Here is a 12,615-nt window from a genome sequence, read left to right as displayed (position 1 = left end):
CTTCAATAGTACAATACAAGTTTATTTGTCTTTGTGATACTGTTTGGACATCGCAAAGAGCGGACGCCGAGCAAAAGTCTGCTTTCTGCAGCTTGAGAAACATCCGGCGCCCGTAGGTCACACGTCATTTGGACGGATGCATTGTACAGACAGATGGAGCAATAGCAACGCCAGGGATTGTTTAAGACAACGATTTAGAATTCACTAAAACCGACTTATTTTCATCCGTCAAAAACACAAGCAAATATAGAATATAAATCACTTATGTAGCATAGACACTTCTACTAAAACATACAAGTATTTAATATTACAAGTATTTTTGTACAAATAAATAAAGGAATGACATTTACAACACTCATCGGTTAGAACAGGTGAAATAAATAACTACTAATCGTTTTCAAGCATGTATAGGTACTTAATCAGCATGCCCTTTGGGATTTGTTCAACATAACTGTTATTTGCCTCAATAATATTAAGGTACCTAGGTAAGACATTTGATCAAGACGGTTGGCGATATGTAGTGCTACGCTACAGAAAGGTTGACACAATTGGACAGAATGTCGGGTTTCGTAAGCAGATAGGGAAGAGTTTAGTTTGTACAAAGACAAGACTCTGCCATTATAACCCAGAACTTCGGTGTTCTACATGCTCAACAACTTATAGGGACACAGCTCTTTGACTTTGACAATATGAAAAGCATTGAAGTGCGGGTTAGTGTGTGTGTACCGTGGTATATTCGCAATTAGATGTATTGCTCGTTTTTGAGCAGCAGTGATTTCCTGTTCATTTTGTTTTGTCATTTTGCCCCATATAGTAAAAAAAGTACGAAATAATTGGTAGTATCTATGCATTATATATCAAAACATTTGCCTGTTGAGGAAGTACGCGTCTATTTGCCTTATTTCATAAACTATATTTCCACAATTCCAACTTGCGCGATAATCTTACATAATCTCCGACTTGCATTTCCTCCCGCATTGATCATACTCATAAGGTTGGAATAATTCAATGCCTCACCAGAATCTGTCACGAATAATTTATTTATCCTCTCAGGAATGGAGCCACGTTGCGGGCGCAGTTGTTGCGATCAAGGACAACTCAACGTTTCGTTCGGGCATATCAGACATCATCGCTTCCGGATACAATTAACTAATCAATTAACACCGCAGCGGAAACACGTACTTGTCCACTAGGTGACATAGCACTCTTAACAATAATGTCTTATGTACTTGTTTGTTTGTTTTTCCTCGTATACTGATCTGCTTCCAGTACCTATTCACGTGGGCCCGCAAATTTAAATTGGTTGTTAATCAGCGCCGCGTTTGTCTCCTCTCGCCACTGTCCTGTTTTTCAGCGCTGTTTTCCTCAAGCGCAGTTGAAGAGACATTCATCCAGGGGTCCGGGATTTGAACCGGTGACCAACGCCTTTCCGGGACAGTCCCTCTGTACCTTCCTCAACCTTGCGGGGTTCCACAGAACTAATATGGCGTATCCAGTGCTGGTTCCAGTCCTTCGAGGTTGTCGATCAATTCGTATTTGCGTTGCAACCTGCTTGCCTGCTGATTAGCTCAGGTGGAAGAACGGCCGTTCCGGAAAGGCGTCGATCCCGGGTTCCATGCGCCGACCCTGACTAATGTTTCTTCAGCTGCAAAGCTTTCTTTGTGGGAAGCCCGTATAGCATAGGTTTTCCTTGTGCTTGCTGCTAGAGTTGGGGGGATGACAATTCTCCTTGTCATGAATATTCATCCACCTTGCAGGCTATAGCGTAGAACTGGAGCCCGATCCACAAAGATGTTCAAAAACTAAAACTGGTCCTAAGTGGGGATGCCAACCGGTCATGATGCCGGAAATATTATTAGCGAAGGCGACCGCGGCGCCGAATAGCAAACAGTACTTGCGAACGATAAGCTCCATGAATTCGGCTTCTTTTTGGTCAGTATATGGCTCAGTGCTTATTTTTATGTATTGATGTATAACTCGTTTCGATTAAATTAAATTATGGGGTTTTACGTGCCAAAACCACTTTCTGATTATGAGGCATGCCGTAGTGGAGGACTCCGGAAATTTCGACCACCTGGGGTTCTTTAACGTGCACCTAAATCTAAGTACACGGGTGTTTTCACATTTCGCCCCCATCGATATGCGGCCGCCGAGGCCGGGATTCGATCCCGCGACCTCGTGCTCAGCAGCCTAACACCATAGCCACTGAGCAACCGCGGCGGGTTGAGACTCGTTTTGAAGGTGTGTTTAAGCAGCATACACATACATGTCTTTTCTTTTCTTTTTTGACTGGACGTGAACGCCGCTGCGAGAATATACAAGCATGCACCAATATTTAAATATTTGCAAATGGCACGTAGTTGGACAGAACCAAGGTAATGTTGTTTGCCGTCGCTTGGAGCCCGCGAACACACGCAAAACTGCTGCGCGACTGGCCGCTCGAGGCACCTTGCGTGTTTTCGCAAGGTGCCTTATGTATTGAGCAACAGAAAGCTGTATCGGAGTTTTTCCTGTTGCTCTACAATTTTCTCATTTACACTTTTCATCTAATTAAAATATTTGAGAAGTCGATTAATTAATCAAGGCGAATTATATTATTAGCCGAAATTATAAAAAAATAGTTGGTGTATCATCAAGAGACGGCAAAGAATATTACCTTTGTTCGGTCCAGCTACGTGGAATTTGCATATTTTTAAATCTTGGTGCATGTTTGTTGGGACCCCCTGTATGTAGCGTCCCCTGGTCCTGTCTAGCCAAGCTGCCTTAAAACATCTTCATGCTTAGGCATCACACCCAGAAGTTTGTATTCGACCGGAGCAGTAAAGCTGAATTTTGATTGAGTCGAAATGAATCGAATCGCGTGGCTTCCTGAGGACGCACCGACACTTTATGGGGCAGCGCCGGCCATAACAAAAAAAAGTCGGAAACGCGTTTCACGTGCTTTCCGTTGTGTTCCTCCATGAGTGAATACAATGCCGGCTACGCGAAAGAACATACAGGAGCGAATGTTCACAAACTGAATAAGCAGTCCTCGCACAGTTATCAAGGTGAGAGAGCCGGCGATTGTTACAAAGCCGCATCACCATTTCGGCCGGTTGTTGTGTGAGACGACTTGGCCAATTGTTGTTCTCGTGGAACGTGCTGCTGCTGACAAGCCTGTATGCGCAAAAAAAAAAAAAAAATATTGAACAAAAGGTCTGAAATATTTGCCACTCGGTATGCAGCCTTTTTGTTTGTCATTTCATTTAATATATGCGGCACATTCTAGGGCGAACGCTGACCCAAAGCCGAACTCTTAGTTCTGGGAATTCCGGTACCGCCATCCACGATGGAAGAGAAGAGCAGTGTTTAACACCTTGTATAGCTGAGAATACTCGGGGAACCTTGTCTTTCGCAGTGAATTGTCCTTGTACTTGGCATTTCTTTCTGTTCTTGCTTTCCTGTTGCTCGTTCTCTCCACGTGGCTTATCACAAGGCCAGAATAGGGCGTACAACAACAAGTGCTCACAGGAGCAGTCATTTATTGCTTAATACAGAATTCTCGGCAAGGCGTTGCTACCTCTGAGCACGAGGAAGAATTCAGCTTGCGTGCGCAACGCCGAAAGTATTCGTATATAATTTCCGCACCAACCCACTTAATATAAAATACTGGTGCAGACGAAGAGTAAAGTATAGCTGCGGCTTGTATTTCTGTGGAGATGGCATACTTTCTCTTTCCAGGTTATATAACAGCGTTGAACAGAGAGAACGGAGACAACAGTAAAAGGCAGACTTTTCGCCGATTATACGCGTGTATCATATAGACAGCACCATGCACGGGTATATGCTGATGTGCCCAGAGAGTCGCCCGTACGGAAGACACCCTCGCTTTATATGACAATGTGCTTGTAAGCATGCACGCTAATTGGACAGACTGTCATTTCTAGCGTTTCATGCTAAATATACTAGAGCGAAATTTGGTGCCGCCATTGTTCAGCCATCATGGCTCAACTGCAGAGTACACGCGGACAGTAAAACATGGATTTTTCCGCGATTTTGCTTGGATTCGTTCATTCGTCCTCTGTTGTTCTTCGGCTCTGTTGCTTTCTTGGCGCAAAATGGTGCTTCATAACGGTTAGAGAGAGAGAGGGCGAAAGCGAGAAGATGGACGGTAGAGAGGTCAACAAGACGAACGTCCGGTTTTGCTACCCTATATACACTAAGCGAAGGAAAAGTGAAACTGTAAGAAAGGAAAAGAGGGAGCGGAGAATGGTGAATTAAGCGTTTTAACGTGCTCCGTTACCTTACTTCGTTACCAAATTTCCATCGCATTAATCAGCCACCGTGCATTTGAGTAGGTAGGTCCCTAATGTTATATTATGTTTAGTCAGTAACACTTATAATGCGTAATTATTGTTTTATATCCTAAAGAATCGTTTTTATTTGCGATGTCTTGAAAGTGACTGAATCGTAGAGCCTATAAAAGACATAGGCGGGCTAGTAATTATAGCGTACAACATACTTGGGATTAAAATGAGCTTGAAGAATAAGGTTCATATATCAATCCACAAGGTCGCTGGAAGTCCAAAGGGACGATGTTTATATGAATCCATGTACCGCCGGTCATTTGCAAGGCAACTTGACTGAACAGCCAGTGCCGGCGCACGCCAAGGCCAAAATTTTGGTTAGTTTTGGTAGTTAGTTTTGGGCTCCACAGTTGCCTATGGAGCTATGGTGTAATCTCCATTTGATAAACAACCGTCCAACATGTTTACTTTGAATATATCATTGTTACATGTCGTAATTCACCATAAATATTTTTAATGACTAAGCGTCATAAATTTATTTACTCTCTCGTCCATTAAATGATAACAATGTTCACGAAGAGTAATTCTAATAATATATTTGACCGCCTCTACACGCAGGCTGGCAACAGTGAAGGAAAATATTTTGCGTTATACGACATCCTGAGACAATCGACAGTGGCGCAATAAAAGGAAATGCATATACAGACGGAGCGCGAATTCCATGAATCTCGGCCGATTCTCGCTGCGTTCGCTTGCACACGCGCTTTCGTTAAAAAAAAAAAAAAAAAAACTTTATTGCTCAATTTTCAAGCTACTATGGACGACGGAAGAATTTCGTCCGCATTTGAATTATTTATGTCCCTTGTTTCGAATCCAGCATAAATAGTATAAATGAACGAAAGAACGAAGAAAGAAACAAGAGAAAGATAACGAACATGAAGATAAAGTAGAAACCAGTTGCGAAGTCTGGGTATAGGTAAGAGCACGAAGCAATGCCGAGTATTTCCTCTTCGCCACCGGCAGGTACAAACCTCCACAAACGAGTAGGACTCACACTTATTTTACTTCTCTAATAGGCATGACTCGCTTGCATCTGCGAATATTTGCTCCAACAAACACCACTCTAAAGAAGTCAGTCTAAGACTCACTGCGCATTGCATTTCACCAGTCATAGCGTGCACTGGTTCGCGTTACCGGCGAAAATAATTTTGTTTTTTGGGACGCTTACTCTTGTGCACCGTGAATTGAGTAATGTGATCTAAGTAGGGGCGTGAAAATATTCGAAACTTTCGATTAACGAATCGAATTGTGTCCTATTCGATTCGGTCTTCGAATCGTCACTATTCGGTGTCATATAATAAATGCGAATATATTTTAAATACTTTTCGAACATTTCAAGACGTGAATTGCGCCTAAATAAACATAAAAACGGAGCGAAAGTACGTTAAGTTTTCACACCCGTCGGCGTTGTATAGGCATAAAACATGAGAACTTGCATAGTGGAGCAGAGTACTTGACTTAGCTAGGCATACTTAACAAGCTTTACAGCGATCATTCGCAGTCTCTTAAGAGTCCGGTGCGTGGGAAGAAACTACTTATCTGCTTATAATGCTCCATTTGTGCTGCTAATAAACAAAGCTTCATAACGCACTGCGTAATGACAGAAACTTGCTAACTTTAATAATACCAGGATGTGAACATCGTTTTATATTAATAATGATAACGGCTGTTAATTATTCGAAAACTATTCGAAAAGTGTTAGATTCGATTCGTTTTCGCCACTACTCGATTTGCATTGTATTCGGTGTCAAAAATCACTATTGGCACACCCCTATAGCTAAGGCTTTTCTTGCGGGCGCCATCTAGCGTGACCCAGTGGGTCTCTGGCCGTTTGAGTTGACAACGGCAAAATTCGGTATTTTTCATAGCTCATGTGGTCTAGAAACGTATGTCCCCACCTTTATAATATATTATAAAACAGAGAGAGAGAGAGAGAGAAGTGTGTAATATTGCAGAAAGTGGGAGACATTGGCAGTGAGAGCTGGCGAAATCCTGGCAGACCCATGCTTATGATTATCGGTGGTTCAGTATACATGCATGATATTATTTGTGGAGGCAAAACTAAAAAAATTCTCATGAAGTATGTGTAAGCAGTTTGAGCATGCTAAAATGCTGTTCTTTTTTTTTGTGGGGGGGGACGGGGGGGGGGGGGGGGGGGGCTCTCGCTTGTTCCTTGCTCGGTCTCGCGTCGCTGTGGTAGAGATGCGCGTTTGAATCGCTCCACCGCTTCAGTGGCCCCAAGCCGAAGTTTTCCGAGGGACGCTGTTCAGGAAGGCCCAGGATTAATTTTCACCACCACTGGTTGTCTATATAGAACACCCGTCAAATTTTGCATTCCGCTCCCTAGCGGAATGGCGCGCCGTAGACCGAACTCCGCGACTTGGTAGTGCTCAGAGGCCCCAACCCCCACAGCCACGCACTGCAACGGAAGGTTGCGCTCAACTCGTGCATCAATTTAAACAGTCGGGGTAGAGACCGCAGCAGTTACCGCTGAAAAAAGGACGCGGTGAGGAGGAGGAACGCGTTGCCTGTGAACCAGACCTTGGCGCTGTAAACGAGCAGAACTACCGCCCGAGCACGCTCGTTCCGGCCGAGTTTTTTCGAACCGCTCGCAACACACACCCGCCGTCCTCCCCAGTTCAACTCCCCGCCTCGGCCCGTAGCCGTCACCGGCGGAACAGCAGCAGCACATCTGCCGGGCGGCCGCGCCTGCTACGGGCCATGAGTGAGAGAGGGGCGGAGAGGGAAAGCGGGGTGTAGTGAAGCCCGTGGAGCGGAGCGGCGGTCGAACGGAAGAGGAACTCGCTATTTATGCCCCTCGCTTTGATTGGACCAAAGCGCGCTGCGGGGATAGTAGGGCCCGCGCAGGCGTCTCTCGCCTTGCTTCGTCTTGTTTTTCTGTTTGTTGCTCTGCTCTCCCTTCTTGTTTCTCCCGCTGGTTTCCCGCGGTGCGAGCTGTCTGGCGTCCGTCAAGGAGCCGCCAGACGTGGGAGTGCCGGGGAGCTTGTACTGCGCGGACCGGCGATATTGGCGCGCTCACACATAGCAGCAGCGCAACCAACGCCTCCGTTTTCGGATTGCTCGCTCGCGGAGCCCGTCTCTATACGCTCTCCTCCGAGTTCGCCCTGCGTCGCCGATGATCTTTCTTTCTTTGTATCTCCCTTTCTCTGTCTGGGACTCGTGCCCCGTGTGGGTCGCAGCTAGAGCGCTCGCGCGCGGTGCATCACGGAGAAGCAGGAGAAAGTGGGACGGGACCGGAGTTTGGGCGCCGGCCAGGGAAACGAAGGGGAGCAGGCTGCGGTGAGGAAAGACGGGATCCGGGGACGGGGGGGAGCGTGGTCAAAGGGAAGGGGAGAGGGAGGTCTGAGAGTTGGTTGAGCTGCTCTGAGAAGCAGACTCGAGTTCGTTCTCGAAGTCTGGAACTGCGCCGAGCTTGTACCTCGTAGCGCGTACTGCACCTTATTTCCTGCTTTATACCTTTTGCGGGACCTTCTTCCTTATGCACTTTTTCTCGCTGGTGTCTATCTTCAGGCATCCTGTTGAACGTCCCTGAAGAATGGATGCTTGGGCTTGTTGGTATTGCACTGCTAAATATCCCAGACCATGGAACACACAGACACACAGACGGAGCTCAACACTACCGTCGCGCTCGTGTGGTGTTCAGACCCGTCTCTTTGTCTGTGCATTTCGCACTCTTACTTGTTTTAGTCCCTGCAGAGACTTGCGTGGGTGAGAGACGAGAGTGTGCTCGCTTTCGTCTGCGCGCTACTACAGTGTCGAGCGCTTTTTATTTGACGGAGGGGAAGAAATACGAAAGAAAAAGAAACACGAAACAAAGTGAGGTTGTCCGTGATAGGAAGCTGTCTGGTGGCGTCGTTTCTTAGGCGCTTAGAGGAGCGTCTGGAAAAGCTATTTGACGCTTCTTGGCCGCACCAGTTTGACGCTGCGCAGTGTCGCCGAGCTGCTAGGGCTGTCATGTTTTTCATTTTCATACGTGTGGCATCGAACAGATAACGTCAGTGAGCTCCTGGGAGGTGTCACGGAGCTGTCAAGTCCGGCTCAGCCTCGTCAACATTTTCTTGACTGTACTTGGACGCGTCGACAAAGGTATTCACATGTCTTGAGGCAGGGCTGCGACTCAATTATTCCCCGAATAAAAAAAATAAATAGAAAAGAACCCGTCAAATATACTATCAAGTAATTTACGTACTCTGTTTAGGAAATTATTCATGATAGCACATCTGAATAGGGAAATGTATTGCACTGTGAGCCGAAGTATTCCTGGTTTGCATCAGCGTAAGAAACCCTGCTGAAGATAACACAGTAATCGAAAATCAATACAAAAATAGCATGTGTAATGGTGCAAAATGTCATTGCAAAGCGCAGGGTAACAAATTAGGACTATTATTAGCCAGTAATCTTGTTAGTTGTCTAGTCACAGAATGCTAATTCAGCCAGCAGCAGCGGGGGTCAGGATTATATAGAACATAACCAGCAAACCTGTCCCCACTACGACCGTAACTATATTATAGCTCACCTATATACTGTATATCTTTGTAGGCACTGAGTGGTTGCGTTTATAATATGCTTAGGTTCTTGATCACCGATGCGAAGTCGCGCTGCATATAGCTCCTATGCAATACAAGCTGTACCTGCACTTAAGTTGATCCGAAGGTGAACATGTAGCTTGTCTTGACCCCCAGTGCTTGTTTGATTGCTTCTTTCTTCTTTCTCTCTATTTCTTTCCTTTCTTTTTATTCCTGAACTCTCTTTCCCCTGCTTATATAACGCAGCAAATTGGACGTATTGCGTGCACGTTAAAGAACCCCAGTTGGTCAAAATTAATCCGGGGTCCCCCACTACGGTGTGCCTCGTAATTAGATTGTGGTTTTGGCACGCAAAACCCCTGAATTGGATTAGCAAACTGGACGTGCATCTGGAAGACTCCCTGTCTTTCCTCCCATCTTTTTTTCTCCCTCTCCACGGAGAAGGATCATCTTTCCTTTTAAGTGGGACAAAATGGCAACTGCCTCATTTAGTTCTTGCAACTTTTTTTCTTTTCTCACACCTTTTTCATCGTGCCTAAGCGTACGAGGTGTTAGCGCCCGCCATCAAGCTGCCCACAACGAAGCTTCATTTTTCTCGCTCACACCCAAACCTTCTGTCGGAACACATAATAAAGTGAATCGAATTGAAACTGAATTGACTCTTTCAGAACTAATGTACCCACGCGGTCGTTCAACGCATTTGGCCGAGACTATTGGAAGTGACCTTACAAGCTCCGCAGATGCACGCGCCCTTCGCCTGTTAGGAATCGACGCCGCTCCCACGTCCAATTCGTGCTTTCACGGGGGCCACGCATACGAAATGCATTCGTTCGCCAACGTGTTCGCAACGAAGCAACACTCACAGACACCGGAGCACAGCGTCCAGGCACGCGCGTGCGTTCGCAATCCTCAGCTGACCACGTGGTCCAATCTGCCGCCGACGGCCACTCACACGCTTTCTGCCGACGTGCGAATGGATGGCAATGCAGCTCAGGGCCCGTCGACGCATACGCGAGGGGCGCGCGTGGAGAAAGTAGCGGCCCGCCGATTCGTATGATCGATGGTGCGATTGCTCGCGCAATTCGATCCACCTTCGGCGAGTCGCTACGGTTGCCAGGCGGACAGCGCGATGGGAAAGCACGCGCGGAGGCCCAGTGTTGCCCGACTTGCCGCAACGCGCGGTGGTCTCGCTGGCCCCCCGTCGTGGGCGTCCGGCGTGACGTCACAGGTCAGCCAACCGTTACGCGCCCGTCAGCGGCTGACGAGTAACTCGAGGGGGCACGGAAATTGGGAGAGGGTGTGCGCTGCGCAATGTTGGTGTAGCGTGAAGGACGTGCCATTTGAGGGCGCGCATCTATTCGTAGTACGTACCCTCTCTTTTAACTTTTTGTTTTCTTTACGCTCTGGTGTACAATTGCTTGTTCGCTGCTTAAAAAGCGACGAAACGAAATTTTCGAGCGGGTGCAGTCCAATGTCATTTGTTGAGTAACTGTACATGGAATCGAATCCAAACTGAAAAAGATGACTTTATCTGATGATAAACGAACCTCTGTACTATAAAAAATATTCAGAATTGCACAACTCTATAGAGCGGTTATCGGCTCTTCCTTTGTCCGGAGTGATGAAGTGGGTGCCAGAGGGTATACTGCAGTGAGTTAACTAGAATGTATGTTCGAAGCAGACATTACATCATCTTATATCAGCAGATTGAGGGGAAATGTATGTGATATGTGATTACGGAAACTGGTTCACGGGAACGCCGACGTTCTAGCCATAATGTGAACTATTGCGCAGAGTTCTGTAGGATCCGATTAGGGCAACAACTAAAAAAAAAGCACTGTGGGCAAAGACACCGACTATATATCTATTTATATGTTCTGTGCATAGCTTGCGTGTGCTGCGCAAGAACACATTTCATAGTTCTACGAGCGTGAAACGCTATGTACAATAGCCGAGACGAAAGGTGGTTAACCGAAGGGCCCGATTTTTTATTATTCATATCTAAGGAGCCAACAAATGCTGACACCAAGGACAACATAGAGGAAATTACTTGTGCTTAATAAATATTTATTAACCACAAGTAATATTTCCTATGTTGTCCTTGGTGTCAGTGTTTGTTGGCCTCTTATGATATGTACAATAGCGTAATAAGAAATAAAGAACTAAAAAAATAAATGTATCGAGAATAATGTCACAGTTTGTGGTCGCTTCATCGGAAAACGCATACCAGCTGATATGGCATCATTTGGATTCTACCGGGCCGCAGTACAGTCCTTAATTAATTTAATTCTATATATTACCCGCCGCGGTTGTTCAGTGGCTATGGTGTTAGGCTGCTGAGCACGAGGTCGCGGGATCGAATCCTGGCCACGGTGGCCGCATTTCGATGGGGGCGAAATGCGAAAACACCCGTGTACTTAGATTTAGGTGCACGTTAAAGAACCCCAGGTGGTCGAAATTTCCGGAGTCCTTCACTACGGCGTGCCTCATAATCAGAAAGTGGTTTTGGCACGTAAAACCCCATAATTTAAATTTAAATTTAATTCTGTATATTGCAAACTTGTGGTTTGAGCCTTAAGTGGGAACTTTTGTGTCGCAGACAAACTTATCGCGCACTGAGAGAGCAGAAAGGATGGTTTTCAAAAGTGAACAGCGACACTGGCGGCCCACATGAAAAGGAGGAAGGCAAGCTGGCAATGCTATTGCAGGTTCGAAAGCGACAGTACTTCACGCGTGCTACCAGCGTTCTATAAATTTGACGTAGAATTCAGCTTTAAGTTGGAGCCTAAGGGGAACTTGAGCGCAATAAAAGAAAGCGGACATGAATAAATAAGATTAAGAAACGCACAAAAATAGCCTTCGAAAATGTACCGACTCACTTGGTTTTTCACATTAATTTTTATTGAGTGTTGTGCGTGCTAATAAAAAAAGTGAAGGACACTAAAAATATCACACTCGATACTTTATTTATTTATTTATTTATTTATTTATTTATTTACTTATTTGTTCTTGAGCACGAATAAACAAGCTTGACAACTCCTTCGACGACGGCTCTGCTCGAGGTGCGTGTTGAAGGTCAGAGCGCGGTAGCAAGCTACGGCACGCGAATAAGTCGACATAAGCTGCGCGTCGGCACTCGTGCGTCATACACGCAGAACACGTAAACACTAAACACGAACACCTACAACACAGCAGCCAGCAACGTTTCTTCGTCGAACGCGTATTTGCGTTCGATACGTCTTCTCCCCGCAGTCTCCGAACGCGGAGAGCGAATTTCGCAACTCCACGGGGTCCCAATGGAGAGCCGCCGAGCTGCATGCCGGCGATCTGTTCGTATCGGGCTCACCACCCGCTTCCATTCCCCTCTCTTCTCCTCGCTTTCTCCCATCTCTCTCCATTCGCACCGGCAGCAGCAGCAGCGACGTCACTTCGTCCCATCATCGACGGGAGGGAGACGCCCGACGTGCGTGATGTCTCGTCGTTGCGACGCCCTCTTCTCGACGAAGATTGCTCGGGGCATGCAGCGTCCACCCGTGCATCGGGCTCGCTCAAGACGGTGGAGAGAACGAGAGGGAGGAATGGGGGGGGGGGGGGGGTGCAGGGCGCGAGCAAGGAAGCTACGCAGCTGGCGTGTCGGCATCGCGTGTCCGTGAACGCGGCCTTTCCGAGTGAGAGACAGACACGCCCGAGAGCTACAGTGTCACTCTCGTCGGAATCATCCC

At 46.6% G+C, this 12,615-nt stretch overlaps 1 long non-coding RNA gene across 3 annotated transcripts in view; it reads left to right on the top strand.

The window, feature by feature from the left end:
* The window catches only part of LOC129385018 (uncharacterized), a 209,014-nt gene that overhangs the window by 104,231 nt on the left and 92,168 nt on the right, over positions 1–12,615 (top strand). The window lies entirely within an intron of this gene.

Source organism: Dermacentor andersoni, chromosome 5 (assembly GCF_023375885.2).
Source record: "Dermacentor andersoni chromosome 5, qqDerAnde1_hic_scaffold, whole genome shotgun sequence".
NCBI classification, from domain to species: domain Eukaryota; kingdom Metazoa; phylum Arthropoda; class Arachnida; order Ixodida; family Ixodidae; genus Dermacentor; species Dermacentor andersoni.
This window is presented reverse-complemented; position numbering and strand designations above follow the sequence as displayed.